At 35.2% G+C, this 10,270-nt stretch overlaps 1 pseudogene; it reads right to left on the bottom strand.

Annotated features, from left to right (window-relative positions):
• Positions 1 to 898: 898 nt before the first annotated feature.
• LOC150033411 (secreted RxLR effector protein 161 pseudogene) lies at positions 899 to 1,420 on the bottom strand (annotated as a pseudogene).
• Between the last annotated feature and the right edge of the window lie 8,850 nt (positions 1,421 to 10,270).

The raw sequence follows: 10,270 nt of genomic DNA, 5'->3' as shown, positions 1-10,270 counted from the left end.
CCCTCGATACTTCACACAAACGCTAGGTCACGTGCAGGATGTACAAACCGTGTGATGTACGATCTCGGCCTTACACTTTAATGGCTGAGATTTGAACCACAAACTTCTGCTGGAAAAACCCTTCGACTGACTAATCTTTTCTTTTCCTTTTGCAGAGAAAGAATCGAGAGAAAAGAAAAGAGAGGAACGCCGGGAAACTTCCGGAATTCGCTGGGGTGAGGAGTCTTCGATCGTCTAGGCGATGGAGGTAAAGCAGAAGTTTACTAGACGATAAGGCAGGAGTCGTCTAGACGATGAAGCTTTACTGAAGGTCGTTTAAACGATGGTCGTCTACACGATGAGGCTTGAAAAAGTAAACGATCGTTAGGTAAAAGCTAAATGATCGTTTGCTAAAGCTACACGATCGTTTGGGTCAGGGAGGTATACGAAAGAGGAAGACGATAAGAAGAAGAAGATGAACACGATCGTTTACGTGGTTCGGCCAAGGGAAGCCTAAGTCCACGGAGAAGCTGACGGAGTTTTATTCAAGATTGCTTCAAGATAGTGTAATCACTCAATTACAATTGCTCTCTCTCTCTTTACAAATTAGTTATTCAGAGTGTTTAAAGGTAGCTAGGTTTGTAATAAAATCTATAACCGACTGAAGTTAATTTCACTTCTGTTTAACAATCTCCACCTTGAAATGAACTTCATGCTTCCTTCAGCTTCTCTGATCTGACTGTCTCTCTGCTTTAACCTTTGTCTCTCAGCTAAAACCCTATTATATCAAGGAACTTTTGGAGCTTAAGCTGAGTGATTGTTTTTGTCAACATGTCGGAGACATTTTCTGAGGTATGAACTTTCAGAACTTCAATCTGTTTAGCTTTTATCTACTGTCGTATGAAATGATATTTCACATCTATATGTTTTGTTCTGTTATGGTACTTGGATGCTTTGACAAATGAATTGTACTCTGATTATCACAAAAGATCTTCACTGTGTCTTGTTTAATTCCGAAATCACTTAGGAGACCCTTTAGCCATAGGCCATCCTTCACTGCTTCTGATAATGCTATGAACTCTACTTCAGTAGTAGAAAGAGCTACTACTGATTGTAAGGTAGCCTTCCAGCTTAGGACACATCTTCCAAATAGGAAGACATACCCCGATAATGACCTCCTCTTGTCTAGATCTCTTGCATAATCTGAGTCAACATAACCAACCAACTCTAGTTCACTGTCTGATAGTTGTTGGTACTTCAGTTTAGCATTAGTAGTACCCTTTAGGTACCTCATAATCCACTTTATAGCCTCCCAGTGCCTCTTACCTGGATTGGCCATGTATCTACTCACCAGGCTAGTAGCATAGGCTATGTCAGGTCTTGTGGACACCATTAAATACATTAAACTTCCCACAGCTTGGGAATAAGGAACTGTTGACATAATTTACTGATGCTCAATATCTGAATCTTTAGGTGAATTCTCTACTGAAAGTTTGAAATGGTTGGCTATTGGAGTAGTCACAACTTTTGCCTCTGTCATCTGATACATTTTCAACAATTTACTGCAGTATTGTGACTGATAAATGCTTAGAATACTTGTTTTTCTGTTTCTAATAATGTCAATGCCAAGTATTCTTGTTGCATTTCCCATGTATTTCATTTCGAACTTTGATTTCAGTAGATCTTTTACTTTGTTCAGCTCTTTCATTGTTGCTCCTGCTAGAAGCATATCTTCCACATAAAAAAGCAAGTAGATAGGATGAGTATAAGACTCTGTATTTATATAAACACAGCTATCATAAGAGCTTTTATAGGAACCATTCTTCTGAACAAAGTCACTAAACCTTCTGTTCCAGCATCTTGGGGACTGTTTGAGGCCATAGATAGATCTTTTCAGTAGGCACACACAATCTTCCTTCCCTTTGACCTCATACCCCTTTGATTGGCTCATGTAGATAACTTCATAAGAGCTTTTATAGGAACCATTCTTCTGAACAAAGTCACTAAACCTTCTGTTCCAGCATAGGAACAGCTATCATAAGAGCTTTTATATAAACACAGCTATCATAAGAGCTTTTATAGGAACCATTCTTCTGAACAAAGTCACTAAACCTTCTGTTCCAGCATCTTGGGGACTGTTTGAGGCCATAGATAGATCTTTTCAGTAGGCACACACAATCTTCCTTCCCTTTGACCTCATACCCCTTTGATTGGCTCATGTAGATAACTTCATAAGAGCTTTTATAGGAACCATTCTTCTGAACAAAGTCACTAAACCTTCTGTTCCAGCATAGGAACAGCTATCATAAGAGCTTTTATATAAACACAGCTATCATAAGAGCTTTTATAGGAACCATTCTTCTGAACAAAGTCACTAAACCTTCTGTTCCAGCATCTTGGGGACTGTTTGAGGCCATAGATAGATCTTTTCAGTAGGCACACACAATCTTCCTTCCCTTTGACCTCATACCCTTTTGATTGGCTCATGTAGATAACTTCCTCTAGGAAGCTATGTAGAAAAACTGTTTTTACATCTAGTTGCTCCAGCTCTAGGTTGTTTTGAACCACAATCGACAATAATAATTGGATAGAAGTCTGTTTAACCACTGGAGGAAAAAATTCATTAAAATCAACACCTGGCCTCTGTGTAAATCCCTTAGTAACCAACCTAACTTTAAATCTAGGTCCTTGATCGTTAGAAAACCCTTCCTTCAGCTTGTACACCCATTTGGATGCAATTGGTTTGCATTCTTTTGGCAAGGATGTTAACTCCCATGTATTATTTCTCACAAGTGAATCAATCTCTTCATTCATAGCTTCTATCCACATCTTAGCTTTAGAACAACTGACTGCTTTATGAAAGGTTGAGGGTTCTGCATCATTAGACAAAACAGTAGTATTCAAAGCTAAGTAGTCTTCATACCTTGATGGTGAGACAATGTTTCTTCTTTGCCTATCTCTAGTTAGGCAGTAACTTCTCAATTCTGGTTCTTCTTGCTCAGTATCAATAATAGTATCTTCTACTTCTTCTTCTTGATGAGGTAGTTGATCAAAGTGTGATTCAGAGCTTGAAGGATCAGAAGTAGGAACTAGAACTTGCTCCACCTCAATTGTATCACTCTTCTCTTGAGGTATTGAAACATTTGGATTAGTTTTCTGCATATACATCTCTTCTTCCCTGAATATCACATCTCTACTAGTTATGCATCTTTTCTCAATAGGGTGCCACATTCTAAAATCCTTAACACCTTCTATGAAGCCCAAAAACATACACTTTTAGCAGCAAGCTTCCCTTTACTCTAATGAACATAGCCAGTGCAGCCAAACACCCTCAGGTTATTCAGGTTAGGTGGTTCTTTGGTCCATCTTTCTTCAGAGGTTAGAAGTTAAGAGATGCATGAGGGCATCTATTCAGTGTATAGACTGTATATGAAGCTGTCTCTGCACAAAACTTCTTAGGTAGTATAGCATCAGATAGTAAGCTTCTGACCCTTTCCATTACTGTTTTGTTTAACCTTTCTACTACCCCATTTTACTGGGGTGTATACCTAACTGTCTTGTGTCTAGATATGCCTTGTTGTCTGCAATAAACATTAAACTCTTCTGCACAATATTCAAGCCCATTATCTGTTATAAGACACTTAATCTGACAGTTAGACATTTTCTTAACCATAACCTTCCATTCTTTAAACTTTTCAAACACTAAATCCTTAGATTTAAGGAAATAGATCCAGCTCTTTCTTGAGTAATCATCAACAAAAGTAACTACTCAATGATTGATAAGGTGAAGGACCCCATAGGTTTGAATGCACATAGTCGAGGATGGCCTTGGTTGTGTGTTGTGCCTTCACGAAGCTCTGCCTAGTAGCCTTTCCTATTACACAATGTTCACAAAAGGATAGGCTTTGATGTATTCCCTTAGGTAGAATACCTTGGTTGGCTAGAGTTTGTAGATCTTTGGTACTATTATAAGAGAGTCTTTTGTTCCATAGGTCTCCTTTAGTAGGCTGATTATGAGTCACAATCAAGGCTGAGTTGTACTTGATGAACACCTTGCACTACATACACTCCATTTATCTTCACCCCTCTAAGGATAGGCTTACTGTTGTTCAACACTTCACAGTATCATTCCTTGCCTCGGTATTCATAGCCAATAGAGTCAAGCATGCCAAGTGAAATTAGATTTCTCTTCAGCTTAGGCATATGTCTGACATTTCTTAAGAGCTTGACTGTTCCATCTTCTAACTTCAATGAGACTGAATTAATTCCAACCACTAGACATGAGTTATTGTTTCCCATGTAGACTGAACCTCCATCCAATTCTCTGTAGGTACTGAACCAGCTCTTGTGAGATGTCATATGGAATGAACACCCTGAATCTAGAACCCAATCTAGGTTCTTATTTGCTTATTCTTTTGCCCTGCAATTAGATGTAGCCAAAGCATCAGAATAAAAGTAAGAATCTTCACAAACTGAGGCTTCACCTGACTGGTTTAGTTGGACTTTGGGTTGTGGCTGAGATTGTTTATTTTTCTACTCATTTTTCCACTTGAGTGTTCTGCAATCTTTGATCAAATGTCCAAGCTTTTTACAATATTTGCATCTGGCCTTGGACTTCTTTTTTCCTCCTTCATCATTTCAGCTCTATTTGCCTTTCTTCTTGTTAGTCTGTTTTGACTTCCCTTTAACAAACAAGCCTTCTACATTAGGTTTTTCTTCTTTGCTTGTAATGAGTTCCATTTCTCTGATTTTAAGAGTAGAAATAATGATATTAGTAGTAATGGAATCTCTCCCATACTTTAGGGCTGTCTTCACTTCTCTGTAGGATTCTGGCAATGAGTTAAGAAGCACAAATGCTTCATTGTCTGCCCCGATTTCTTCTCCTTGAGTCTTGAACTCAGTATTAATTCTCTTGAAATCATCTAGGTTCTCTGTTAATGACTTTGATGCATTTATCTTAAATGTAAAGAACCTTTCCCTTAGGAAAAGTTTATTAGGCAAATTCCTTGTCTCATAAAGCTCATTTTATTTGTTTCACATCTTGCAGACTGTCTCCTGATCAATTACTTACCGTAGGACATTATTTGACAAGTTAAAAACGAGTGTTTTATGAGCAGTAAGCTCCATGTTTTCTTTTTCTTCTTCTGTTATTGTACTTGGTAGCTTTGTTGGATCATCTAGGGCCTTGTGTGCCCTTTGCTGTCCCAAGATAACCTTTATTTTGGCCTTCCACAGACCAAAGTCGCCTTTTCCATCAAATTTCTCGATGTCATACCTTGCAACTGTCATTTCTGAACTGAAAGTTCGACTGAAAGACTTCAAGATTATTGCTTCTTTGAATCTTGACTAATCTTGAAGCTTTCTTGTAGGCTCTGATACCACTTGTTGGGCTTGAAATGCAAAAAGCAGGTAGAAAGCAAGACGGATATGCAAAGTCTTTTCGGGCCTAGAGTGAATGATGGTCCTTACACGACTATCAGATACCCCTCGATGCTTCACATAAACTCTAGGTCGCGTGCAGGATGTACAAACCATGTGATGTACGATCTCGGCCTTACACTTCAATGGCTGAGATTAGAACCACAAAATTCTGCTGGAAAAACCCTTCGACTGACTAATCTTTTCTTTTCCTTTTGCAGATAAAGAATCGAGAGAAAAGAAAAGAGAGGAACGTCGGGAGGCTGCCGGAATTCGCTAGGGCGAGGAGTCTTCAATCGTCTAGGCGATGGAGGTAAAGCAGGGGTCGACTAGACGATAAGATAAGAGTCGTCTAGACGATGAAACGTTATTGAAGGTCGTCTAAACGATGGTCGTCTACGCGATGAGGATTGTAGAAGTAAACGATTGTTGGGTAAAAGCTAAACGATCGTTTGCTAGGTCAGGGGGGTATACGAAAGAGGAAGGTGATAAGAAGAAGAAGATAAACACGATCGTTTATGTGGTTCGGCCAAGGGTGGCCTACGTCCACGGAGAAGCTGACGGAGTTTTATTCAAGATTGCTTCAAGATAGTGTAATCACTCAATTACAATTGCTCTCTCTCTTTATAAATTAGTTATTCAGAGTATTTAAAGGTAGCTAGGTTTGTAACAAAATCTGTAACCGACTGAAGTTAATTTCACTTCTGCTTAACACTAATTTATATAGGAATTGGACTCAAGACTTATTAGTCGGAAAAACATGCACACTCCCACAATCAACAAGGTAAAAATCAGCTTTGTTTTATAAAATTATCATATAAATATAAAAAGAAAAATGGAAATGAAACGGTTTTAAAAAATGATCGTATAGTATTATAAAGAGAAAACATAAATCGAATAAGAAAATCTACAACTTTGACCATTTTTTTGAAACTTTTTCTTTTAAAAAGAAACGGAAAATAAAAATAATTTATCATAAAACCGATTTCTTAAAAAATGAAAAACATAAATAAGAAATAGGAAATAAGAAGTTATTAAAGAAATCTGGTTACTTGTTTCTGAAATTTAAAAAAAAAAAATTATTTTTACTATTTAGGTTCATAAAGAAGTAATATTTGGTCCCATGTTTTGGGCATATGAAATAATAATTATTTATTATTATTATTTTTAAATTTAATATTGTTGTTGTATTTTCTTTAATTTTAATTTTATATATTAAATCAATTTTTTTTTATATTTTTCAAAATGTAAATTTATATATAATTTAATTTTGAATTTCAAGATTTTTGTGTATATGTTATTTTAAATATAAATTTTAAAATTTCAACACGAGTATTTAAATATTATGTTAATTTAGATTCTGCAATATGTATATTATATATTATTTAAATTTTAAATTTTGACTTTTTTTTCTTTTTTTTTTTTTTTTGGTTTTCAAGAATGCTTTTCGATTTTTAGTACACTTGGTACTCGTAAAAATTTTGCAGTATATATTTGTTTCATTAAACATGCATTTGACTTCCTTTAAATATTTTACAACACTGAATCCATGACAATTACAAAAATAATATAATTGAATTGGATAGGAGAGAATATCATTTAAGGCAAATGATATTATAGATTAAATTTGGACAACACATATGAAGGATAAAAATACAAAAAACAATAAATAAGAAATAGTTATTAAAGTAGTTTCAATATCTATTGGTTTTTTTTTTTCGATAAATAAGAAACATAAAAGTTAAAACTAAAAAAACAGAAAAGGTTATTAAATAGAGCCTGATTTTTCGAGAACTCATCAAATTTGACGGAGAATTTTAGAGGAACGAAAATGAATTTGCGGGGACCATAGCCCATTGATAACCCTAACCAAAAAAAAAAAAAAAAAAAGAAAGAGAAGGACCACGAGAGAGAGACACCAACATTTAAATGTATTTAGCTTGGTGTGGTTTGAATTCGTTGCAACCCCTTTTAATGAGATAGATAAAAAGAGTTAGATGTTGGAAAAAGAGAGAATTGAAAGGATGGACCTTACTTCTTTTTCAATGCAAACAATTTCTAATACTATCGTAATAGATGTAATCATTCGTTTATAGGTTGACACATAATTAAATGATAATTATTTTTTATATTATGGTAATATTAGATATTTTCTCCTTTAAATACGATGAAAGATTGGACTAATGTAGGGAAAGAAATTCTCTAACTTAAACTAGGACGAGCCCCACCCATTTTTTTAATATATAAAATATTTATAAAAGTAAAATTATATCAAACTTAAGATATTTATTTGATATTTAAATACTTTTACAATTTTAGTTTATTTTGACAAAGTGAAATATATTATATATTTTTAGAGTGAGTGAGAGTGAGTAAAATTGTAAAAGGTGAATAACCATCCAAACTAAGCAAGTTTTTGTTTGATTTTGTACATCCCCACCCAAGGAGAAGGGAAGGAGAGGACCATTATTATTAAAAAAGACTTAAGAGCGAATAAAAAAAACTTTGATATATAGTGGAGGACCATCTAGAGAGAGATTTTTTTAAAAAAAAATTCAAAACAATTTTGAGTAGTGAAAGATTCAGAAGAGGTATATGAAAGTATACATACATATTGTGACTAGATACATCAATTTGGACTATCCATGTTTCAAATTAGAATGTGAACGTGACCTGTGAATAATAGATTTCAATTAAACTAGCTATGAAATTTACTCTCAACCATCGAGAACTAAACTAATTTTTATAAATTAAATCATGGCTATTGCAAATCATATGTTTAAACAAAAAAATAATAATCTTGTTGAGTGATCTCCTTTAAAAAATTGATAAACATCACCTATACACTCTCATTCCACATTATTTAAAAATTAACTATTTTTTAATCAAAATCACATCATATATGTTGAGGATTGGTTAGGCAAGACCCGAAGTCCATGGGCGAACCCAAGTTGTCACTTTCCTGGTGTTGTATGTTGATGATATTCTACTCATTGGAAATGAGGTAGAATATCTAGCTGACGTTAAGAGATGGCTAGCTTAACAATTCCAAATGAAAGATTTGGGAGAAGCACAATATGTTCTTGAAATCCAAATAGTTCGGAATCGCAAGAACAGAACATTAGTATTATCTCAAGCATCTTATATAGACAAGATGTTGTCTACGTATAAAATGCAAAATTGCATGAAATTCACTTGTCTAAGGATCAGAGTCTTAGAAGATGAATTGAATTCCATATGCATCTGCAGTTGGGAGTTTGATGTATGAAATGTTGTGTACTCATCCCGATATATGCTATGCCATAGGAATTGTCAGCAGATTTCAGTCCAAACCTGGTCATGACCATTGGACTGCTGTTAAAAATCTTCTCAAGTGTCTTTGGAGAATGAGAGATTATACGCTCATGTATGGCACTAAGGATCTGATCCTTACTTGATACACTGATTTTGACTTTCAGACTGATATTGATTCGAGGAAATCAACTTTGGGGTCAGTATTCACTCTAAATGGAGGAGTAGTTGTGTGGAGAAGCATCAAGTAGAGTTGTATTGCAAACTCCACAATGGAAGCTGAGTATGTAGCTGCAAGCGAAGCAGTAACAGAAGCAGTATGGCTCAGAAAGTTCTTGACAGATCTGGAAGTAGTTCCTAATATGCACTTGCCTGTCACTCTCTATTGTGACAATAGTGGAGCAGTTGCAAATTCAAAGGAACCATGAAGTCATAAAAGGGGAAAACCTATCGAACGAAAGTATCATCTCATCAGTGAGATTGTACACAAAGAAGACGTTATCGTCACTTAGATTGCTTCCTAAGACAACTTAGCTGATCCATTTACAAAAGCCCTCTCAGCTAAAATGTTCGAGAGTCATCTAGTAGGACTAGGTCTACGAGTTTTGTATCACTAGGGCAAGTGAGAGAATTTATGGGTATTGTAATGCCCTAGTTTATTGTATTTGTATATTTTATTCTCTCCATGTAAACTCAACATGGTATATATTTATATATATTGATCCCCTGGAGTTTTAGTCCAAGTGGGAGTATTGTTAGATTTTATGTCCTAAAACCTCGCAGTTTGTAAAATAATAAACATCTTCTATAATCAATATACTTGTTATTGATTTCATAAATTGTACGAAAGTCTAAATCCAATAAACTAAGACCCATGATTATTGTATGAGTACTTGAATTTTATGTGGAGACATAAGAGTGGATTAGGTTCGAGTAAATAGTCAAAATGATCTATGGTACATGAATAAGATTGGGTACCTTATTCTGGTAACACCATTGGATGCGGCCTATTCTGTAGTTTTTACAAACAGTTGTAAAGTGCTACATACGATGTAATCCTAATTCGTACATGTTATGACATGAGGAGTGGGGGTTTCTGATAACTTGTAGAAATACAAGTTATTTTTACTGTTTTATTTAGATATTGCAGCTAAAAGAAAGAAAAGTTGTGTCGATAATGCGAAAATTATAAAATATCATTAATACACCCACTAACACCATTGAGATGGTAGAATAGAATGTTTCAATTTCTGTTTTGTAGGAAATCAGTCACCACATGCATTCATGGCTCAAAGATAAAATAAACAACGTATCTACGTCGCATTGCGCCCATCAATCGAGAACGAAGAGATGATCAACGCAATGACAGTGCATGCGACAATCGATCAAGAGCTCTAGTAATCAACGCAATTTCAACCGCATGCGGTAATAAAAAATAACACCGCATGCGACGATAGATCGAAGATGTAAAGAGTAACGCATTTGTGGAGTATTCTGACAAGTGTACAACTTTCAGTTGTGCATTTCTGACGGATTGATTGCATAACAGAAGGAATATTCACTCCACCATTTCAGGAACTAC

The sequence above is a fragment of the Benincasa hispida genome, chromosome 10 (assembly GCF_027475165.1).
Source record: "Benincasa hispida cultivar pf3 chromosome 10, pf3_genome.v1.1, whole genome shotgun sequence".
Taxonomy (NCBI): domain Eukaryota; kingdom Viridiplantae; phylum Streptophyta; class Magnoliopsida; order Cucurbitales; family Cucurbitaceae; genus Benincasa; species Benincasa hispida.
Note: the sequence above shows the minus strand (reverse complement) of the source record. Positions and strands in the feature narration are given on the sequence as shown.